General features: G+C 37.7%; 1 long non-coding RNA gene and 1 pseudogene across 2 annotated transcripts; one reads left to right on the top strand and one right to left on the bottom strand.

Annotated features, from left to right (window-relative positions):
- Positions 1-237: 237 nt before the first annotated feature.
- LOC129498950 (40S ribosomal protein S23-like) lies at positions 238-669 on the bottom strand (annotated as a pseudogene).
- Positions 670-15,137: 14,468 nt separating this feature from the next.
- Positions 15,138-22,946, top strand: LOC129498549 (uncharacterized). 2 transcript variants are annotated; one of them, XR_008662141.1, is made up of 4 exons: positions 15,138-15,167; positions 15,326-15,405; positions 20,404-20,505; positions 22,874-22,946. It is a non-coding gene; the product is annotated as an uncharacterized LOC129498549 (long non-coding RNA). The 2 variants fall into 2 exon arrangements; XR_008662140.1 differs by lacking the exon at positions 15,138-15,167 and having other exon boundaries at positions 15,263-15,405.
- The last annotated feature ends 539 nt before the right edge of the window (positions 22,947-23,485 follow it).

Genomic DNA, 23,485 nt, shown 5'->3' with positions numbered 1-23,485 from the left:
ACTTATGGATTGTATACATATAATATTTTAATCTATGTAATATATATTAATAGACCCTGAGATCATGACCTAAAGCTGAAACAAAGAGTTGGACCCTTAACCAACTGAGCTATCCAGACATTTCAAAGACACATATTTTCTTTTGACTTTTTAAAAGACGCCTTTTGTTTTATTATTATTATTATTGGTTTTGGGGCATATGAAAATTTATTATTGTCATGTTTTCACCATCAAAACTTAGGATCTTGATCTTTCCTTTCTGCCTTTGTACAAGGCCAAAAGAGAGACACTGGCTACTTTGACAATCTTAAAGTGAACTCCAGGAATGTCACCAACAGCATGATCTTTGTGACCAAATACAGCAACCAGAATCTCATAATTTTCCTCAATAGAATTCAAACAACCATTATTGGGTAGAAAGCCTGTGATTCTTTTTGCCATTCTTGATCAGCTGGACCCTGACACCTTCCTAATGGCAGAATTTGGCTGTTTGGCTTCAACTACTACTTTTTCCAGCACAATTCCCTTTGTATGGGAAGCACCTCCAAAAGGGTTGACCTTCACAGCTGTGCCCAAATGGGCTTCCTGGTACTGTTCGTCATGCTACTTCTAATCTGATCCATGGCTGTGGAGCTTCCTGGCAGTACACAGACTGCAACACTTGCCCATCCTGCCTGTGCCACTGGCCTAAGAAAAGAGTTATTAATTTTTAAGTTATCTCTATACTCAATGTGGGGCTCAAACTCACAACCCCTGAATCAAGAGTTGCATGATCTTTATTTTTTTAATTTATTTATTATTTATTTATTATTTATTTTTTTATTGGAGTTCAATTTGCCAACATATAGCACAACACCCAGTGCTCATCCCATCAAGTGCCCCCCTCAGTGCCCGTCACCCAGTCACCCCCCCACCTCCCTTTCCACCACCCCTTGTTCGTTTCCCAGAGTTAGGAGTCTCTCATGTTCTGTCTCCCTCTCTGATATTTCCCACTCATTTTCTCTCCTTTCCCCTTTATTCCCTTTCACTATTTTTTATATTCTCCAAATGAATGAGACCATGTAATGTTTGCATGATCTACTGACTGAGCCAGCCAGTTTTGATTCTTAAAAATCCTTTTATCATGGAAAATGTTGAATATACCCAAAAGAATAGGATGATGAACCTTCACATATCAATCATCTAGTTTCTACAATTATTAACATAATATTGACATTTTATTTTATTTTTGACTTTTTAAGTTTTTATTTAATTCTAATTAGTTAACATACAGTGTTATATTAGTTTTAGGTGTGCAATGTAGTGATTCAACAATTCCATACATTATCTGGTGCTCATCATGACAAACACACTCCTTAATCCCCATCACCTATTTAATCCATCCTCCCCACCCACCCCCCTCTGGTAACCATCAGTTTGTTTTTGATAATTAAGAGTCTATTTTATGATTTATCTCTCTCTCTCTCTTTTCCCCCTTTGCTCATTTGTTTAGTTTCTTTTTTTTTTATTTTTATTTATTTATGATAGGCACACAGTGAGAGAGAGAGAGAGGCAGAGACACAGGCAGAGGGAGAAGCAGGCTCCATGCACTGGGAGCCCGACGTGGGATTCGATCCCGGGTCTCCAGGATCGCGCCCTGGGCCAAAGGCAGGCGCCAAACCGCTGCACCACCCAGGGATCCCTGTTTAGTTTCTTAAATTCCACATGTGAGTGAAATCATATGATATTTATCTTTCTCTGACTGACTTATTTAGCTTAGATTACATTCTCTAGCTCCATCCATGTTGTTGTAAATGGCAAGATTTCATTCTTTTTTATGGCTAATACTCCATTATATATGTGTAAATATATATATGCATAAGCATATCACATAAAATGCATATTTCCCCCCATTTTAATGTCTGTTGATCAGAGTTGAAATGGCATCACTGTCCACAAATACATGAACTTAGTCATAACCAATCATGTTGCCATTATTTATAAGTTTAAATAAATATTTAAGTAAATGTAAAAGTGTTCATGTAATAGATATTAACTGAAAGTGTAAATGACAAGAAAGCTGTGTCATATTTAACTGGCAGTTTTCTTTGCATGCATATGGTGCATAGAAAGAAATATGATGTATTTTATAAACAATAGAAGTTGCAATGTTTTCTTCTATCACTTTAGTGAATCATCCTATGTACCCTAGTTTGGAGATTGGGTTTAAATTAAGAGGGAGGGGTCAATTATGTGGAACATTTTAAATAGATCAAATATTATCTTAAAAAATGGAAAATTTTTCATCACTTTTAACAAGTCACTGGAGACTTTGGTGGGGGTAGTATCAACAGTGGAAGAGGGGCAGCCTGACCACAGAGGTTCAAGGAGTAAGCAACAGGTTACATTTAATGCACACTCACTATATGCCAGGCATTGAACTAATTAAGTACTCCTCACACAGCCCTGAGAAGTTGTGATTATCTCCAATTTAAGAAAATAATCAGACTTGCAGAATCTAAGTGACTTGTACTAGGTCACACAGTTAAATAAGTGGTCCTAGCAAAATATGAACCCATGTTGAGCATTTTAAAAGCTAAGCTCCTAACTAATACACTATAATGTCTTCTGGCATGAGGTTAGTTAGTGGAGGCTGAATGCAGACAACTGCTCTTCCAGGTAGCCAGATATCTTGCCTCTGGATAAGAGCAGAAATAAAGGGAAATAAATAGCCAAGTGCAGGGCAAGAATTGAACATTTTTATACAGTGCAGGAAATGAGGCAGGAAAGAGAATTTGAGACAATTGGACAAGAGAGATAATAAGGATAACAAAATCCCTAAGGATCTAGAGCATAGGAGGGGAGTCCAGGCTTGAGCAGCAAGAGGTTCCTCCTCTACTAAAAGTGGTAAGAACTGGAATCAGGTACAGAAATGTATGGAGGTTTTGCATAGAAAGGAGGAAGAAGAAGCATGGGAAATTCCAAGTTTACATTATTTATTTTCTCGGTGAAGTAGGAGACAAGGCCATTGCTTAGAGTGTGTGGACGGTGGAAAGAAAACAGGTAGACCTCAAAGGACTATTATTAAGCCTTAAGCATTAGCTGTTGGGAGTGGGAGTTGGTATAGTTTTGGAGTTTTACATATAGTTTTTGGAATTTTTCAATTTTACAAAGATTGCAAGAAAGGTGGAGGTTGCTGATAGACTGGAGAAAATCAAGGTATCAGAGTCTTGGAAGTCTCGAGGTTACTCGCTCTGCAGATAGAGGGGTGTAGCAGGATGCTTTAGAAGAGAGTTGGACCCTGGCATTTGAACCTTCACAGCAGGGTCACTTCTCTCCCATCCTTCCAATGACCATCCTTCTGAATGCTCTCCTTTATGGCAGGACTGGAAATTTGAAAAGTACATTTCTCAGACTCCTTGTGGAGTTTCAGTTCAGAACCCTTCTATGAGAGGCCCTGGGTTGAGACTTGCAAAGTAGAAGAAGAGAAGCCATTTTTCTCCAGCTGCAGCTCCAGACAAGTACACGAGCATCTGCAGATGGCAGACATCTGGGCAGCCATACCAGGATTTCCAAGCATCCTCCTGAGAACCACCTCCTTGGGTGCTGCAGAGGGCTGAGATCCTCAGTGGTGGTTTCTATGATGTACCCATTTATAAATTTCATGAATTTTAGCAACGTCTTCTCTCTCCTTTGCTTCCGTGGACCTTCAGAGTTTTTTATAATCCTTTTTTTTTTTAAAATCCCCTTTTACTTGTGCCTAGAGAGCGTTCTGTTTTCCTGACACAACCTTGGCTGGTATGTAGCGTCCCCTGCAATTCTTCATTCAAACTGGATTATGAGATTTTCTATGATCATATCAATATTGGTCAGGATTATCATACCTGTTTGTAGGGATTCTCAGCTGCAGGCAACATAAAAAAAGACTATATAGCTAAATTAAAACAAAACAAATTTATTGAAAAGATTTCAAATTTCTAGGAGGTTGGGAGAACCAGGCTCTGGGAATTAATCTAGACAGTGGACGGGAATCATAAAATTATGCTACAGAGTCAAGTGAAGTGACAGGCATTGCAGGACTCAGAGGCAGGTTTGCCTACCTGATTAATCCATGCCCCTCTGCTCCAGATATAAAGGTGGCAGGGAAAATGAGGATCTGGACTTCCAGCTAATAGAGTGACAGCTCCGCCTCACAAGATGAAGGGACCTCAAATAAGATTCAGAAGCTGGGAAGCCCCAAAATTGATAAATGTCTTCTCTAATGTCCAAATTTTTGTGTGTGCTATAGTTGAGACTCTTTTGTTTTGTCTGGCAGACCCTCAAAATACTCATTGTCCCTGCTCTGTGTATTTATCCTTTATGGGCCAGTTTCCTCCTTGAAACCTTCCCAGTTGGAAATATCTGTTTCTTGCCCAGAATTCCTATAGCAATTTGTATCCTGTTTGACCTTTTTAAATTCTAACTTGTTTTTATTGATATTTGCAATTAATATTAAAGTTAGGGACACGTGGGTGGCTCAGTGGTTGAGTGTCTGCCTTTGGCTCAGGTCGTGGTCCCGGGGTCCTGGGATCGAGTCCTGTATCAGGCTCCCCGCAGGAAGCCTGCTTCTCCCTCTGCCTATGTCTCTGGCTCTCTGTGTGTGTCCCTCATGAATAAATAAATAAAATCTTAAAAAATATTAAAGTTATAGATTAAGGTTGAATGAACATTAGACATCATTTAATGTGACTAGCTCATCAGCTCCTTGAGGATCATTGCTTACCTTATCAATATTGTGTGTCCACCAGCACAATACTTGCTTAGGGTAGGCACATCATAAATGTAAACTTAAAGTAAAGGAACCACACCAAGATTTGCTTGTCCCCATTTCTATTCTCTCTTCTGTCTCCTGCTGCCACCACCTGCTTATCCTTGACCCCAACCCCTCCCACATCCTCTAGGATCTTCTTTCACTTCTTTAATTTCTCTAGAATTTTCAGTCACCCTCTTTACAGGTTTTTGCCCAGTGGCCTGAAATATGCTCATATATCCCCCATTCTACAACAACCTTTCTTGGTTATCTTTCCTTCCATCTCCACGTTTAAACAACAACAACAAAAGAATAGTTTATATGTAGCCTTCATGTAGTCACTTCACTCTTGTCTCTCTCTCCTTTTTCTTAAAGTCTGGCTTGTTTTCTCTTAAAGATGACTTCAGTAGCCTGATCCGGGAACTGTTTGCCCGCATCCTCTTTGGCATCCCTGATTGTTTGCCACTGGTGACCACATGACCACTGCTCTTTCTTGTCCTATGACATTGTACTCCTGATTCCTCTGCTGACTTTCCTTCCTGGTTGCTCTAGTTAATATTTGCCAGTTTTTGGCTGCTTGGCATCCTGACCTCTGTGTGTTTGGAGTAATCGCTGGGGCAGGGGTGTAGAGGCAGGCAGAAGCAGCCAGTCTGGTGGTAGCTCTAATTCTCTCCTATCCCCTTCCTCCCTCCCCCGCTCCAGCTGCTAGCATGCTGGCTCATGGCCTGTGCCCTGCCAATCAGAGACTCCTGCCTGGAACAGTCAGAAATTATTTATGCAGGTGGAAGTAGCACTAAATGTCTCCTACCCAGAGAAGTGGTGCAGCCTCAGCACTGCTGAACATGTCCTGCAGGCAGCACTGCGTTGATATTCTCACCAATTACTCTCCTGGCCTGTGTGAGCTTGTCTTGGCTAACAACTGCTGGCCTCATTTGGTTCCTTCTTATTTTCTGGGCATGGTTCCCCTTTCTTGCTTTCTGAGAGCAAACCCATATGCATCAGTAAACTCCTTTCCTGCTTGGGTGAAAGTTAGTTGGTTTCTATGGTTTGCTCTCAAGATCCCTGGCTAGTACATTTTCCTTTCTTCCTCCTCCCACCCCATAAGTGAAGTTATTCCTCCTGGCTCTTTCCATGTCTGTCTTTTTTTTTTTTTTTTTTATCATCCACACTTTATGTCAAGCTGGCAAGCTCATCTACTGCCTGAGTGTCAGTTATCACCTTTATGCCAATTTCTACTAAATCTCTTTCTAGATTCCACTTCTCTCCTGAGCTTTGTTCTAAACTCATGCTTCCAAATGTAATGCATGTCCTGAAGATGCATTAAAATGAACAGGCTCATCAACTTTTACATTGCTACTAAATCCATTATCCTCCAAATTTCTCTCTTTTTTTGCTGAACACCCAAACTTTGGATTTTTCTATGTTATCCCTCACATCCCCAAACAAACAGTATCAAGCTCTTTTTATTTTTTTCAGGACCAGTACTTTATATTTTTCTTTTCCTTGATACTCTTTACTTTGGTGTTTTCTGAACAATTGACATATGTTCCCTACTAAGATCCTCTAGTTGTTCTCCTGAATCAACTTGACACATGTTGTCAGATTAAATTACCTAAAACACAGTTCTGGTTATATTACCCTCCCTCCTGCCCCTTCATGCACCTTTGTTGCTTCCAAGCTAAAGTGAAAACTCCAGAACCTGACTCTTAACCCACTCACAATCTGATCCTAACCTACATCCTCCCACCCCCTTTAAAGACTCTATTTATTTATTCATAAGAGACAGAGACAGAGAGAGAGAGGCAGAGACATAGGAGAGGGAGAAGCAGACTCCCTGTGGGGAGCCTGATGTGGGACTTGATCCCAGAATCCCGGGGTCATGACCTGAGTCAAAAGCAGACACTCAACTACTGAGCCACCTAGGTGTCCCCCGATTTCCCCTTTATTTATGCTCTATGTGGGATTTTTTAAAAAAACATTTAATGACCTATCATCATGTTCCATATTTTCCCACCTTGAAGCCTTGTGTTTTCTTTACACGAAATGTCTTTATAGCTCAACCCAAGCACCAACTTACGTGCCAAATCAAATGCCATCTCCTCCAGGAAGTCCTCCTCCTGGTACCCATATAAGGTGCTTCTCAACCTTTAATATGCATGTGAATCTCCTGGGCATGTTAGAATGCAGATTCTGATTCATTAAGCCTGGTTAAGGTTGAGGTCTGGGATTTGATGTTTCTAACAAGTTCCTCTTTAATGCGAGAAGCTCCTAGGCCCCTCTTGGAGTAACAAGGCCCTGGAGAGAAGCATGTTCTTTCACTAAACCGTAGGACAAGATACCAGGGCAAGAACTATATATTATTCACTTACAATATCGTTATCTTTAAAGTACGCATTTTGCCTCCTCAAAGACAAGGCTTGACCCATCATTATTTTAATTGAATACAGTGACTCAATGAATTTATTCTAACTGAATTAAACGTGCTCCTTGTATCATCTCTTTTTCTTTTCTACTTCATAGTTATCCTCACTTCTTAGTTTAATTGGATTTTACATAGGTATATGGGAAGAAGTGAATGCCCCATATGTGACCTGCTATAGGTAAGGATAATCCAGCATGTTTAAGATAATGCCAATTTAATTGTTGGTGTAGATCCATATCTTAAATGCGGACAACTGAATCTACTCTAGCTCAAGCAGAAAAGTAATGTATGAAAGCATAAATAGCTCACAGAATTGTTGAGAGAGTCAGACTACACAGCCAAGACAGTGCATAAATCGTACCAAAGGATTCCTCAGCCCCACCTTTTGGGCATAGCATTTGGTAGTTTCCTACATACTTGAAGGTAGTCCTGGAACCTCAGAAACCACTTCTTCTGAAAGCTGTATGTTTCAGCCAGTCTCTCCACAGTGGGTACCGTGCAGAACCTGTTTCTTCATATTTGTATTAGTTCCTGGTGTGTAACAAATTACCACAAACTGAGGAGCTTACAACAGAAGAAATTTATTCTCTCACAATTCTGGAGGCCAGAAGTCTGAAATTATCACCACTGGTAGAAACCAGGGAAGGTGCTGGCAGGGTGGTGCTCTGCCAGAGGCTCTAAGGGAGAATTCATTCCCTGTCTCTTGCAAGTTGTGATGACTGCTGGCTTTCCTTGGCTTGTGGCTGCAAAATTCCAGTCTTCAAGACTAGCATCTTCAAATCCCTCTCTGCTCTGTCGTCACATCATCTTCTCCTCTGTGTGTATGTCAAATTCCTCTGTCATCCTCTTACAAGCATACATATGACTCATGTGTGGCCCTTTTGGATAATGCAGGTTAATCTCTCCATCTCAGTACCTTTAATTTAATTACATCTGCAAGGTCTTTACCATGTACAGCAGCATTTACACGTTTCAGGAACCAGGACCTGATATCTTTGGGGGTCATAATTCAGCCTACCACAATGGTGTTTGCTTCTGACTTGAAGTGTCACTCATGTGCATCTCGTTGGTGGCGTCTAGGTCACATGCCTGCTCCTGAGCTGCAAGAGAGGCTAGGGAGGGAGTCAGTCAGAAAAGGTGTTCAAAGATGGCCAAAATATATGTCAACAATCAACTAAACTAGTCTCTAAGGCTTCATAAAAATGAGCTTTATGCCAGAATCTTTAAGCTAACAGAAGCTACTCATTGCTGAATGTTTTGGGCACCAAATTTCAAGCCTTGCATCTGTTGACAAGGAAAATAATCAATTTAGAAACCCATTTTCTTTGATTGGGGGAGGGGGATGGCAAAACAAAATACCAGGTATGGTTTTGGCACTGTGTTCTTCTTTTGATCATAGGAAAAATCTGCCCTGGAACCCCAAAATGGACAATTCTATTAGATCCAATATTTCATTAGGAATGATATTTGGTTATAATATCATGGTAAATTCCATTTTTTATTGATTCTGATGTATATCACTTGTGCGATGCTGAGCATTTTCCAGTAGATTTATGGCAATAAGGACCCAGGCAATAAAAAGTAGACAACTTCTGTTTCTTCAACTCCCTGAAATTTTGTTTTCAAACAACCTAAAAGGTCCTTCTTGTTCCTCCCTCCTTTTCCCCAGTGCATATATGTACCTCCATGTCAGCACTTAATCTCTCCAGCTTACCTGTATGCCTGTTAGAAATAATGGTGCCAACTCTTATTTTCCTTATCATTCCGTCAAAAAAAATCCAATAAATTATTAGGATGTGCCATGCCTTAATAGTGTTATGATGATGCTAGGCATCTTATACATTGCACAGTATCCAAATTACTGTGTCAGGAACAATAATTCCACATTTTGGGGTGTATTTGTATATAAGAAGAGGAGAGAACCATTAGAAGTTGTTAAGATTAATGTTTATAGCAGCTTCATAGATGTCAATGTAAATACATCTTGGGCTCTTCTGTGTAAATAATCTTCTGAGAACATTGCTTTTATTGTTGACAGTTTGCTGCAAGTTTCTAAGACACACTTAAAATTCAATTTGTTCCCCTGAGTGTATTTTGTGAATCTGGAAGTATAATGAAAACTTTCTTTTGGAAGGCCCAGAATCAAAGTGATGAAAGAAATTAAAGCTGTGGGGGAAAACTAATTTCTTTAACCTGTGAGGTTTCCCATTTCTTTGTTAACAGAGATTTTATTCGGGGAGGGAATATAGTGTTAGGATCTGATTGACAGTGATCCCAGATGCCCCAAACACTAGTGGGAAGTTTGAGGCAAATTCTTGACCCTTTCTGGTACTCCGTTTCTCATTCTGAGATGAAAATAATAACTGTGTCACCATCTTGTTTCCCGGCAACAGTTACTTTCCTCTTTCTTAGAATATGATTGGCATTTTCAGAAAAGTGTATTTTAGTGATTGTTTTTCCCTCGGGTTCTAGAGAGGTTTTGTATATAACAAACATTCACAAAACGTCCATCTCTTTTTTGTCCCCAAGCCCCCTGATATGATATGACCTTTTTGGTGGGGGCGTGGAAGGATGAAGGAGAATTGAAGAGGTTTTGGAAGCTTCACTCTGTGAATTAATACTTCTGCTTCAGCATAATGTTGGTATTTGATCAAACATAAAAAGCTTCAAGCTTTTAATGTCCTGCTGACACCAGTATCAACAAAGCATTGAAGCGGAAGCTTTCTGGTGGCTGATTAGAGGGAGATTTTATTTCACTAGCTTTAAGACTAAGTATACCTTTTAGTAGATCTTTCTCAAGGATAAGCTACATCATGCATTATAAATCAAATTCAAGAGCTTTAATAAAGGACCCTTGATAATTTGGTAATATATTATCACTATGTTTTGGAAAGGCAATAAATGGCTGCTTTTTATAGTGTAATTTAAAATAATAATATGGATTACAGTTGTGTTCAGTCATGAAAGTATAATTTAACAGTTTGGGCTTATAATAACCTTTTTTCCCTTGACAGTGTCCACTCTTATTTTAGCCCAAGAATGGCTTACTTGGGAATGATTTACTATGCTTGCTTTTAGAATTTGGTAGGCTGAACATGTGCTTAATTGGAATTTTATGTTGTTGTCTTGGAAAAGCTCCACACAAAAATGAAATTGAAAGCTGGAGAATAAAGACTGCTAGAGTGTGGGCCACTCCAGTATCAAAAGCATGGCCCATGTTTGCAAGCTTGCTATATTAAGGCCTTCTGGAAAATGGGTGACACATGAGATGTGGAATTGAAGAGAGTTTAATGAAGGAGCTATTTATAAAGGTATGGGAAGGTTAAAGGAAGCAACAAGGAACAGTAAAGCACCCAGGAACACCATGCAACGGGGAGCCGTTACTACCCGAGGCCTGAAGAAACAAGCTGTTTTGCTGTTCCTGGGTCTGGAAAACACTGTAGCTGTGGGAGAGGAGATGAGGCAATGTGGCCTCAGTGGAGGAATGTGGCCACTGTTATGTTACATTAAGCTAAGGGAGAGCCAAAAGGATTAAGATCCAGAACTGTTTTTTTGTTTTGTTTTGTTTTGTTTTAATCTTTGAACTTCCTTTTGGAGTATTCCATTGAACTGGACCCAACAGAAGCTAGAGGGCAAGGAAGTCCAAGTGATACAGGCCGAGGTACATAAAAGGGTGAAGACAGGTGGGTTGTGGATTTGGAGGAATATCTAGAACAAGTAGAAGATGAACAAAACTGATGCTAAGAGACTTCGCATTTATATCTGATATGGGTGTAACCTATTAGAATCTACACTCAGCGGTCTTCCAGTTCTCATTCTTTTGCTTTCCAGTCATTACTAATAACAGCTTTTTCAAAGTTTTCTTTTTTTCCCTGGGGTTATGTGACTTTCAGAGCTGTTTGTTTGATATGTTTAATCAGTTTCGAATGCAGTTTACTAGCTTTTAATAAGAATATATCAGTCTTTGGAAATATGGAGCAAAACAGAAACAACCCAATCCTGCTACTATCCAGGACTGCAGGAGGAAGTCTTGTCATTCATAAGATTCATCCAAAAACAAAAACAAAAACAAAAACAAAAAACAAAAAACAAATGGGTAACTTTGCTTTTAATCATTTGTCAGGCAACCTGTAGAGCTCCTCTGGGGTTCCTAACTCCCCCTCCTACACTCCTTTCCTTTAGCTCTCCATTTTTATTTTATTTTATTTTATTTTATTTTATTTTTAAATATTTTATTTATTTATTCATGAGAGAGAGAGAGACAGGCAGAGGGAGAAGCAGGCTCCATGCAGGGATCCTGACATGGGACTCCATCCCCAGTCTCCAGGATCAGGCCCTGGGCTGAAGGTGGTGCTAAACCACTGAGCCACCTGGGCTCCCCTTATCTCTCCATTTTTAGAGCTCTCCTTGGCGTTCCTTCCCTGTTCCAAAGACTTGTTTGGATTCCAAAGGAGAATTGCAACTATGTCTCACCTTCCAAGGCATCTCAGTTAGCTGAGAAGCCTACTTGCCCATGTCTGATTTTATGGCCTAGTAGCATGGCCTCTTCAGTTGTCCCTGTCTACCATGCCCTCAACTCCTCTAATCTGCACTTGTGCTCTGGGGTTAATCAAACCGCAGGCAGCACAAACTACTGACAAGAACTGGAAACTGGAATCATGAGATCAGATTCTGAATCCAACTTTGACACAAATTAGCCATGTAGCATTCAGTGGTCATATTGAAGAATGTTTCTAAGCCCATCTAGAAAACAAGATGCATGACATTAATCTGTGATCCTTCAAACACTATGGTGAAATAAATAGAATGAGAGATGGTGGGAAGAGGCCTAGTTGCCATCACAGAAAATGGATGCTAAGTGGAGATGGATTGGACCTTAAATATCACAATTGCATCCCAGGACTTGGTTCTTGATTTTAAGTCACAGAAAGTCACTCTTTTTTGAGACCAGGGAATGTCATGCCTTAGCTCCCCCTAACTAAACACCCACAAAAACCAAGTTAGAGACTATAATACCAATTTAGGATTGTTATGTAATCCAAGTAAGCACTGTGCATGTGTTCTTCCATCACTGAACCAGGACAAGTCCCTTGGGCCAAGATCCCCTTCCCAATGAGATCACCCACACTTGAGCATCTCCACAGTGACAATCTGGAACCATCACTGCCCCTACACAATCACACAGGAGACTGAAGTTGCTATCGCAACGCCAATGAATTAATTTACAATTAGACATATAGGATGAGTACTTGCAGAATGAGCACCTTCTTTCAGGTGCATGGGAATTTAATTATAATCACAAGCCATTTCTTATATCATAGACAGCCCATCTTCTAGGACCTAATGTATTCAAAATCTGGGAGATCAGACATTTTCTCCATACTAGGCAAACCTACACTGAGGACCCAAATCCTAACTAGAGATTTTGGGCATGGAAATGGAATAAAAGAGGTTATGCTTATAGCACGGGGTAAAATGATCTAGTAACAGACGTCCATCTTACCCAGGGATGACTTTATACCCCTAAAATTGTTTGGCCATGCCCCAGGAGCCTTACCATTGGAAGTAGAAATACACATTGTCCAATACCCAAATCCCTTTCCCCCCAAACTGCCCAGGATATCTGTGTGTGAGTCTGCTTCCACAGAGGACTGATTCCTCTCCCTACCCCCTTCCTCAGCACCTTCTTGCTTTCTTTCCTCAGACATGTTTAATCAAGTTACAATCTAGACAGGTAACCTGGGAAGCTATATTCTCTCTTGCAAGGACTTGCTTATTTATGCTCAGATCCATTCTGTGTGGATTTCAGAGTTAAGTTCTGAGGGAAATTCTTACTTTCTGTGTTTGCTGTAAATCTCAAACACTAATCACTGAATAAGCAGCTTATGACTTTGCTGCCATGCTGGGCTAGCCAAGCCCTCTGTTAAATCGCTGTTCAAGTGGGAGGCAAGGTGGTTGCTCCCACTGGTACCCTCAGAGGCTTAACATGAATTGGTTGTGTTTGTTCCCAAATCTATTTATCCCAAACTAGGTATTGTAATTTTATAGTTTAATTAAATTTAAAAACATAAAACATGAGTTTAAAAAGAAAATTCTTTGGGCACCTGAGTGACTCAGTGGTTGAGCGTCTGCCTTTAACTCAGGTTGTGATCCCAGGATCCTCAGGTTGAGCCCCACAGCAGGCTCCCAGCTCGGTGGGGAGCCTGCTTCTCCCTCTGCCCCTGCCTCTGCTTCTGCTCCTCTGCTCCAGCTTGTGCTTGCCCTCTGTCACTCTTGCAAATAAATCAATAAAATCTTTTTTAAAAATTTGAATATTAATAAGTATTTAATGTTACACTTTAATATTAAAGTACATTTGTTAAGAAGTGTACTTCCATGGATGGCAGCCATCATTATTATCCTATTGTTTTTATTACTCATACTGCATACTGCATCACTCTCATCTAACTCAGTTGGGACTCAGGGAATCAAAAATATCAGTTAGAGCAAGGAATCATAGAAATCAATAGATGCATACTTGGTACAAACATTTTATTTTCTATAAGAATACATAAACACACATCTTCTCCAGGTCTTTTGATACAGGGACAGTATCATTCATTTTCATATGGCTTCCTGTTGGTCTCATGCATAAAGCACACCCGTAGGGTTTTGTCCACAATCTCCAGTTTCCAGTGTCTTTAGTGTGGTGCAAATTCAAAGATAGCTGTAGGCCAATCTGGGTGCAAAGCCCTACATTTTTATAACCTTCTCCAATATTTGTCATTGTCTTGGTCAACAACAGAATTAACTATTCACCTGTATTGAGTCTTCTCAAAGCTTTTAGCTGAGTTTTCATAAAAGAATTTTCTTTTACTTTTTACAAAGATTTTATTTATTTATTAATGAAAGACACAGAAAGAGAGACAGAGACATAGGCAGATAGAGAAGCAGTCTTTCTGTGGGGATGCTTAACTGACTGAGCCACCCAGGCACCCCTTAATATGCAATTCAATTACAAATTGTCTTCTAAAGCAATGCATAAACAAGTAGGCCTTCTTGCTCAATATTTCTCTTTTCTCTCTAAACTTCCCTTGGGAAGTCTAAGTTGTAGTATCAACTCCAGGGAGTTTCTACTGAGAGTATCAAAGTCACTGTTCTCTGATCTTTCCCTGTGGCCAGGAGGTACTGCTTCATTAAGATGCAACCTTTGTTGGGCAGCATGCGAGACACTGGTTTCCTTCGCACTTTTAGGTATCATCTTGAGTAAAACAATTTCTTGCCTAATCAGATGAGCTTTTGCTTAAGGACTATGTGAACCTATTGCCTGGGTATACACTATATTCAGAGATGCTCATTTTTTTAAAAAAAATTTAATTCCAGTATAATTAACATACAGTATTGTATTAGTGTCAGGTGCACAATATAGTGATTCAACAATTCTATCCATTATTCAGTACTTATCATGATTAAGTGTACTCTTCTTAATCCCCTTCACCTCTTTCACCCGTCCTTGTACCGATCTCCCTTCTGGTATCCATCAGTTCGTGCTCTATTTAAGAGTCTGTTTTTTTTTTGTCTGTGTCTTTTTTTCTTTGTTGCTTTGTTTTGTTTCTTAAATTCGACATATGAGTGAAATCATATGGTATTTGTCATTATCTGACGGACTTATTTCAATTAACATTATACTCTTTAGACCTGTCTATATTGTTGGAAATGGCAAGATTTCCATTCTTTTTTATGACTTCTTTATGTTCTTTTCTATGACTAAGTAATATTCCAGTGTGTGTGTGTGTGTGTGTGTGTGTGTGTGTGTGTGTGTGTACCACATCTTCTTTATGTATTCATCTATTGGATACTTGGACTATTTCCATAATTTGGCTACTGTAAACAGTACTGCAATAAACATAGCAGTACATATATCTCTTCAATATGCTCATTGGACTCCACAGAACTGCATTTTGAATCAGGAACTCCAAAGTCCTTGGTGACAGCGAGGTAATGCTTCCTTTTCAGTTCTCACTCCTCCCAATCCTTTTTATTTTTTTATTTATTTTATTTTATTTTATTTTATTTTTCTTTTTTTTTTCCAATCCTTTTTAGTAAGTTTTCCCTGGTTCTACCTTTTGGCTCTGGGTCTTACTCTCTCCTCAAAGTCTGCAGGGGCAAGAGTGCCACTGATTCCTACATCTCTGAATTGGATTTCCATCGCCTACCAACTCTGATCTCTGGGAAGGTAAAAACCAAAGTTTAAATAACTACCTGGGGACATGACCTCATAAGTTAGGGCTAAAGAAGCTCAAGTTAATTCACAAAATGCCATGTGGAAACATTAATAAACTCACAATTTTAGGATTAGGGGAGGGGCAAGAGATAATATTAATGTAGTCCTTTAATAATTTGCCATATTAAATTCAGAGTATATTTATTTGAAGAATGCCAAGGAAAATATACAATGCTTGAATTTAATATAAATGAGACACTTAATTGGAGAGACTGAAAAGGGCATTTTATATTAGTTTTTAAGATCAATTTCCATTATTAAATAGAAGCATAGAAACAAACTGAAGATAGTATAGATCAAGATGTCTTTTTTTTTTTTTGCAAAAAACGAAGGGTATTGCTACTCATAATTACAAGAAATGGATGACAATATTTTAAATGAGTTAACTTTGGCCCACTATGCTCACTTCATGGTGTGAAGAAAACAGCACTTGAGTGATTTTTTCCCTAATTTGTTCTAAATTATAGTAAAGTGCTCTGCAAGAAGCAAATGCTTGTGTTAATTAACTCTGAGTAAAGAAGGTCACTGGTATACATGGGACTCATTTTGTGGTTTTTAGTTATGGATTTTCTTCTGCAATTACAATTCTTCATTATGCATTATGTAGCATGTAGATTTTCAATTTTTTATCTAGCATTTCAAATTTAGGCACATTTGTTGATTTCTCTCTTCAAAATTTAAAATGCAGCAACAGTAATGGAATTGACTTAAATGGAACATATGGTTCGACATATTTATAAATATACCTAAAATATTGGCCATTTATGTAAGCCTGAATATTACAGCTGAGGTTTTTTTTTTTGGTATTTTAAAAAGTTTTAATTCCAGCATAGTTAATATACAGTGTTACATTAGTTTCAGGCATACAATATAGTGATTCAGCAATTCTATTCATTACTCAGTTCTCATCAGGATAAGTGTACTCTTGATCACATGCATCCATCCCCCACCCACCTCCCTTCTGGTAACCATTAGTTCTCTATAGTTAAGCAACTGTTTTTTTGGTTTGTTTCTTTTTTCATTGTTTATTTGTTTTGCTTCTTTAATTCCACATGAGTGAAATCATCTTTCTCTGACTGATTTACTTCACTTAGCATTATGTGATCCATCCATGTTGTTGCAAATGGCAAGATTTTTATTCTTTTTTATGGCTGAGTAATAGTCCATTGTGTATGTATACCACATCTTCTTTATGCATTCATCTAGTGATGGACACTTAGGTTGTTTCCATAGTTTGGTTATTGTAAATAACGTTGGAATAAACATAGGGGTTATATAGCTTATTTTTTTTAAAACCACATACCTTGTAACCATTGTACCTCCAAGTTTTACAACATAAAGAATGAAAAAGTCTGTGTTTTCAGTCATTTTATATTGAATTGTAAGCATCAGATATAAAATTATAAATGCTGTAAGTTCTTGCAAATAATCCAAGAGGCCCTAAGTTTTGTCAGGCTTTTAGGAATCATAAACTGCTAAATCATAAACCAATATTTCTAAAATAGATATTACTTTTAAATATTTATTTCTAATGTTCAATTATAAAAGTTTTAGTTTTTTAGTGTAAGCCATGATTTTTATGTCTATAAATTATAAAAGAGCCATAGTATATTAATTACTTTGTTCATATAACACATGATCTATAGATTTTTAAACTGAATTATTTGTAATTATTTTTTTAACTGAATAGTACTTAATATTTGAATGATGTGGTATGATTGGCAATGCATACTTACTTGCCTCCTCCAATCCACTGCTGCAATAGCTTGGAATCACTATAAACAAGTTGGCTTTAAATGGATTTAGCCACAGTATAAAGGCAGTAATGTATACTATTCTTGTAACTCTTTTTTCTGAGGATTCAGAAAAATTAGCTACATCATGACAACTGGATCCACCTTTTCTTCATTGTTAGCCTCAAACCGAAAAGTTTTTTCTCAGCTTAAAAAGATATTAAAGAAAGATGGTTTATCTAAAAGTTTCTATTTAATAGGCATCATTTTTCATGTTAAGCCTCCTTCTCTGACAGAATTAATTGGTGTCCTTTTTTTTCTGATTCTGTTCCTTCTGTTTTTATTTGTACCACATTATGTTGAACTTACTATTTACGTATTCCTCTGCCCCTGAAGCCCCATGAGAACAGAGACAATTTTATTCATATTTCCAGTACCAGAACCTAGGACTGTCTCTGTGCCATAGTAAGCTCTCAAGAAATGTTTACTGATTAGAACTGCTTATCATTATGTTGAAGTACTTCCTATATATATAATAGTGCTTACTAAGACATATCAAAGTATGTTGGATTGCCCATTTTAGATTTTTAATTTTTTAGATCAGGGTCATCAAACTTCTCCTCTAAAGGGCCAGATGGTAAGTGGTGTAGATGTGGTGTAGACTTTGTGGGCCATTCGGTTTGTGTCACAACCACTAAGCTCTGCTTGTTGCAGACAGGAAGTGGTCATACATGGTGTGAAAATGAAGGAGGATGGCTGTGTTCTGTTAACTTATTTACAAAAACAGGCACCAGACTGGATTTGGTCTTGCCCCTATTTGTCACTGTGTTAAGAAGTGGAGGAAGAGAGAATGGAGAGTCCAACCATGTATTGTAATAATCACTACAGTCCAGTGTCTTATAAATGTTGGCAAGGAGAATTATGATGGACATAACATTTTTGAAATATCTGCCATTAAGACTAAGCCATGAGGTTGTTGTGGATAAGCAGGGTAAGAAAATGAGAGTCCCAACAAGACAGGATCAGGAAAGAGTGTGGAGAAAAGAGAGCAAAAACAAATAAATGGGGCCGACCGACAGTAAGATGTGTGTCAATCCAAACCTCTAGTAGGAGGAGGGCTGTTAGATTGAAGAAAAGATGAATTTTGCTTGTTTTTCATTTGGGTCAGGAGAGAAAAAATGTCAAATAGTAGTGGTCCTCAAATGGTTGTGTTTGCATATTTCCTAAAAGAATTTTGAAAGAAAAGATATATATCCCTTCACACATTTCCAAGTTGACATCTAAGCATTTTTTTAAAGTAGGATGCAATTTTCAGCATATGATAAATAATAGCATTGGAAAAAAGTGTCACATCACTCTGTTAATACATCCAATGGAATTTCATATCATAGCAGATTTTTTCACTTTTTATTTTGAATGATTTTAGATTTACAGAAAAGTTGCCAATATTATAGAGAATTGCTGTGTACCATTCAGTCAGTCAGCCTGCTGTATTGGTACATTTCATATAACCTTAGTATATTCATCAAAAGTAAGAAATGAATACAAGTATGATACTATATTAACTAAACTATAAATTTCATTTTAATTCAAGTTTTTCCATTATGTCCTTTTTCTGTTCTGGGATCCAATTCAGGATGCTACCATGCATTTATTTGTCAAGTCTTCTTATTTTCCTCTAATTTATGACAGTTCTTTAATCTTTCCTTTTATGATCTGGGTACTTTGGAAGTGGCTAGTTATTTTGTATAATGTTCCTCAATTTGGATTTGTCTGGTGTTTTTTTATTATTAAATTAAGATTATTCCTTATTGAAAAAGATGCCAAAGAAGTCACGTGCCCTTAGGAGGACATCATACCAGGGAACACAAGATGCTGATATGGCTGATTATCATGCTTATACTAGCATTGATCACTTGGTTAAAGTGGGGTTTTTTTACTGTAAAGTTAGTACTTTCCCATTATAATTAGTGACTGTCTTGGGGGTGATACTTTAAGACTATGCAAATTTCCTGTTTCTCTTCAAACGGTCACCCACTAATTTTAACACCCACTGCTGGATCTTGCCTATATAAATTATTACTGTTGTGTTTTGCCTAATGGTAATTTTTGTTTCTCTCATTCCTTTTACATTTTTTAATTATAATTCTCCTGTAGAAAAGAACTGTTGCTTCTTTCTCCTCAGTTTATTTATTCATTCATTCAGTTGTTTATTTTTTAACAATATGGACTAATAGATAATTTTTCTATGGGTAATAATACAATACTAGCAATATATATGCATATATATATTTAATATATATGTATATATTTTTTTGCTCAAATTGTTCCAATGTTGGCCACTGGGAGCTCCTTCAGGTTAGTTCCTGTGTTCCTTGGGCATGACCTCATATTTTCATGAGCATTTTTTTACTTTCTGGGACCACAAGGTAATCTACTTTCATCTCACATTTTTCCTGTTGCGGACCCGGAATCAGCCACTTCATGGGACCCTAGTTCCTTTGATTGGAGATACCTTAACAATTTGAATTCCATCATAATCTATTTAAAAATAGAAATACACACAAACTCTTGGCAGTCAGAGATTTTGCTTTGTTTTTCTCGTTAGTCTTGTATTTCCATTCCAATCCCCCCACAGAGTTTTATCTTAATGTATATATTTTTAATCTTGAAAATATTTTATTGGGATCCCTGGGTGGCGCAGCGGTTTGGCGCCTGCCTTTGGCCCAGGGCGCGATCCTGGAGACCCGGGATCGAATCCCACGTCGGGCTCCCGGTGCATGGAGCCTGCTTCTCCCTCTGCCTATGTCTCTGCCTCTCTCTCTCTCTCTGTGTGACTATCATAAATAAATAAAAAAAATTAAAAAGAAAAAGAAAATATTTTATTCATTACCTTGTCATGTTAGCTACAGTAAAAAAAATATGTATACAAATTAAAATTATTTATAAAATTCCCTGCCAACATAGGTTCTAAGTGTTATACATTATCTTGTATATTGAACTGTCACTTTAATTTTTATTAGTACACAATTGGTCAGAACAATATAAATATATTACAACAGTTAATAAATGATTAGAATATATCAAACTAAAATGTTATAGGTAGTGTATCTCTTAATGAAGTGGATGGATCACAGATAAAATTAGCTAATAATAATTTAAAATTGCTAGAATGAGTCAGAATTTAGCATGAATTCTATTTTTATTATTATATCAGCTATACATGCTGAGAAACTCTGATGGAGATTGCCGGGCTCTTTGTAGTTGGCTATCCTCTTCTTCCTGAGCATACTGGGAGACCTCTCAGACTTTCTTGCAGGTAAGTTGGACCATGTGACAGGTCTGGCCAATGATATGTGAGTGAAAGTGCCACTTAAGGACCCAGAAACTTAAGATTTCTCTACTTTTTTCCTGTTATAGTATCACTGAAAGCCCCATATTCCTGAGGTAGGAACATGCAGACTGGATCTATGAATTATTGCTTGGATGTGAACTTCCCTGGAGAACCATAAACCATGGAACCATAGTAGGCTTTGCATGACCAAAAATTTTAATTTTTGAGTTTTATTTTGAACCATTAACATTAGAAGGTTTATTTCTTTTCATAGCATGCTCTAACCTATCCTGGCTAATATAAACACTTTCTTCATATAAATAAATAGGTAGGAATGAAAGGGGATTTGTTATAGGGATATAATTTCATTATTTGAATGGTTTTCTCATTTGTGCCCAAAATCACAGTGATTCTACATTTAAAAACACTTTTGTCATCTGTCAATGGATAATTTGATTATGTCCTTTTGAGTTTTGCTTAAAGCTAAGAACTGGAAACAGTCAAGTTGCAAAAGGATTTGTTACCCAGTCATTAGAGTGATTCACATTGTCGATTTTCTAGAAGTAAAATTAACAGACTTTAGGAAGACTTTTCCAATGACTGTTACTCTTTCACCCATAGGCACCTCTTGTTCTATCTGATATACAAAGTTAGGTTGGGAAAAATGATATATTGATAATATCATTATAGTTTTGTCAATACTATTTTTCTATTAAAATATCTTTATCTTAAAAAGTGCTTTAATCATAACACTAGAGTTACCAATTTAGTTTATTCAGTTAATGAAAAATATTCATCATAAAACTTAATAGGTAAGGCCAATCTTCATTGTCAAATCCCTGAGCCAAATAAGACAAATAAATGTTCAGAAAAATATCTGATTCCATTTTTCAGTTTATTTTATTTTATTTAAATTTTTGAAAAGCTTTTATTTATTTATTCATGACAGAGAGAGAGAGAGGCAGAGACACAGGCAGAGGGAGAGGGAGAGAGCAGGCTCCATGCAGGGAACCTGATGTGGGACTTGATCCCAGGTCTCCAGGATCACACCCAGGGCTGAAGGCGGCGCCAAACTGCTGTGCCACTGGGGCTGCCCATTTTTCAGTTTAATGAGCATGTTAATACTCAGCGTCACTTAGAAATCTAAGACAGATTAAGCACAGAGCTTTGTCATAAGCTTTTCATCAGGATAAGGTAAGATGTCAGGTTCTTAACAATATCTACACTTCTGCTTTCATCAGAAATTTCTCTACAGAAAAACCTTCTCTGACAAAAAATTAGGGGCTGCATGAGCTAAAAAGTCTTAAAATAAAAGTAGTTATCATTCTTTATGTTCCACTGTTTAATGCATATTAACTTAAAATAGCCCAACATGGAATTTCTCACTCATCACTTCATCCTTCACAGAAAAATCTATGAACATAGGGGAAGACATCAGGCTCTACACTGGTTTTAGAATTCCTTTATTAAAAGAATCTTCATTGACATCATGACTTTGAATTTTTTCCCTTTGTTTGGTGGAGAATTTTCCCAAGATAAAGCATCATAGCAAGATTTGGAGTGAAAGCCATGAGTTGTTTTTGTTTTTGTTTACGGTAGTGATGGGCATTTGTACAAGAGAGGTGGAAAAGAAGAATCAGCATGACACTATGATCTCACATGTGTTCTCATGAAGGTTAATTCTAAGAAAGAATATATATAAAGGTTAAAGATTCTGGAAACTGAGTTCCTTAAAAATATCCATGTCTCTGTGTCCCTTGAAAATCTTTATGTACCTTCAGGGTATGTGTTCTTAGTATGATGACTCTTAACTTAAAGAATGTATTTCAATAATCAATAGTCTTAATCAAAGATAGATTTCAAGTTAACTTCTGTGAGGCAGAGGTAGGAGACCCATTGGAAGACTCCAAGGCCCTATAAGTTAGAGGTCTTACTATATAGGAGATGCCTGGACCCATGAATGCAAGCTCCTTTTGCAAACCCATTGTTGATGAGAAATAAACCTTTGCTGTGTTAAGCCACTGAGATTTGTGGACTGTTTGCTACAGGATTTAGTACTCCCTCGTAGAGTAACTGATGGTACTAGATAGGTCTCACTATTGCAGAAGTGAAGTGGCCTTGTGTATAACTGCAGTGTTCAGGTAGAGAATTGAATGGGAGTCATAGCCAATATATTGGGGATAAGGCAGTACCAGGGAGAGCCAGAATGGAGCAAATCAAAGACAATAGACTCTCACCAACTATAGGCTTCATAGCTGAGGCCAGCAAAGTTCCCAGGAATAGGGCCAGACAACTAACCTCAGTGGACACAGATAACACACATTTACAGTCACTTATCACTTTCTCCCCCCAGTATTACAAAGACACAAGTTCTCATATATCCAACACCATTTTGAGGAGGAAAAGAAAACTCCAAAAGACTGTTTACCTAAAGAGACCATCTAATCCACCCTTGATAGGAAGAGGAACTTTCTATTGGAGAAGCATTTAAACTGAAAGAAGACTGTTGGAATTGGAAGAGCTCAAGATACCTTTAATTGTAAAATCCAAGATTTAAAAAAAATAAATAAAATCCAAGATTTTCCATTACCCGGAGTCAGGGATAATAATTGATTTTTTGGAAAGGGGAACATTAATTATGTGTGAATGAGTTTGTGACCCTGATGCCTTTTTGCTTTTCATGCTATAGCTATGGAATCTAGTTCAGATTAAAAATAGATGTGGAAAAAGCTCTTTGAAGTGCGCTATATAAATAAAACATAATATTTCAGTACTTTTTATTTCTGAAATTTAAATAATGAGAAGGAGTGCATGATCTTGTCCATGGGGACAGATTCCCCAGAGATGTAGTTCAATACTAAATAGCAAAGTACAGAGCATTGACAAACAGTGCAGTTTCTTTCTGCAAAACCACTTTATTAATGACAGACTTGGTCAAATTGTTATGTGTGACTATTCTACTTCG

The sequence above is a fragment of the Nyctereutes procyonoides genome, unplaced genomic scaffold (assembly GCF_905146905.1).
Source record: "Nyctereutes procyonoides isolate TBG_1078 unplaced genomic scaffold, NYPRO_anot_genome, whole genome shotgun sequence".
Classification (NCBI taxonomy): Eukaryota; Metazoa; Chordata; class Mammalia; order Carnivora; family Canidae; genus Nyctereutes; species Nyctereutes procyonoides.
This window is presented reverse-complemented; position numbering and strand designations above follow the sequence as displayed.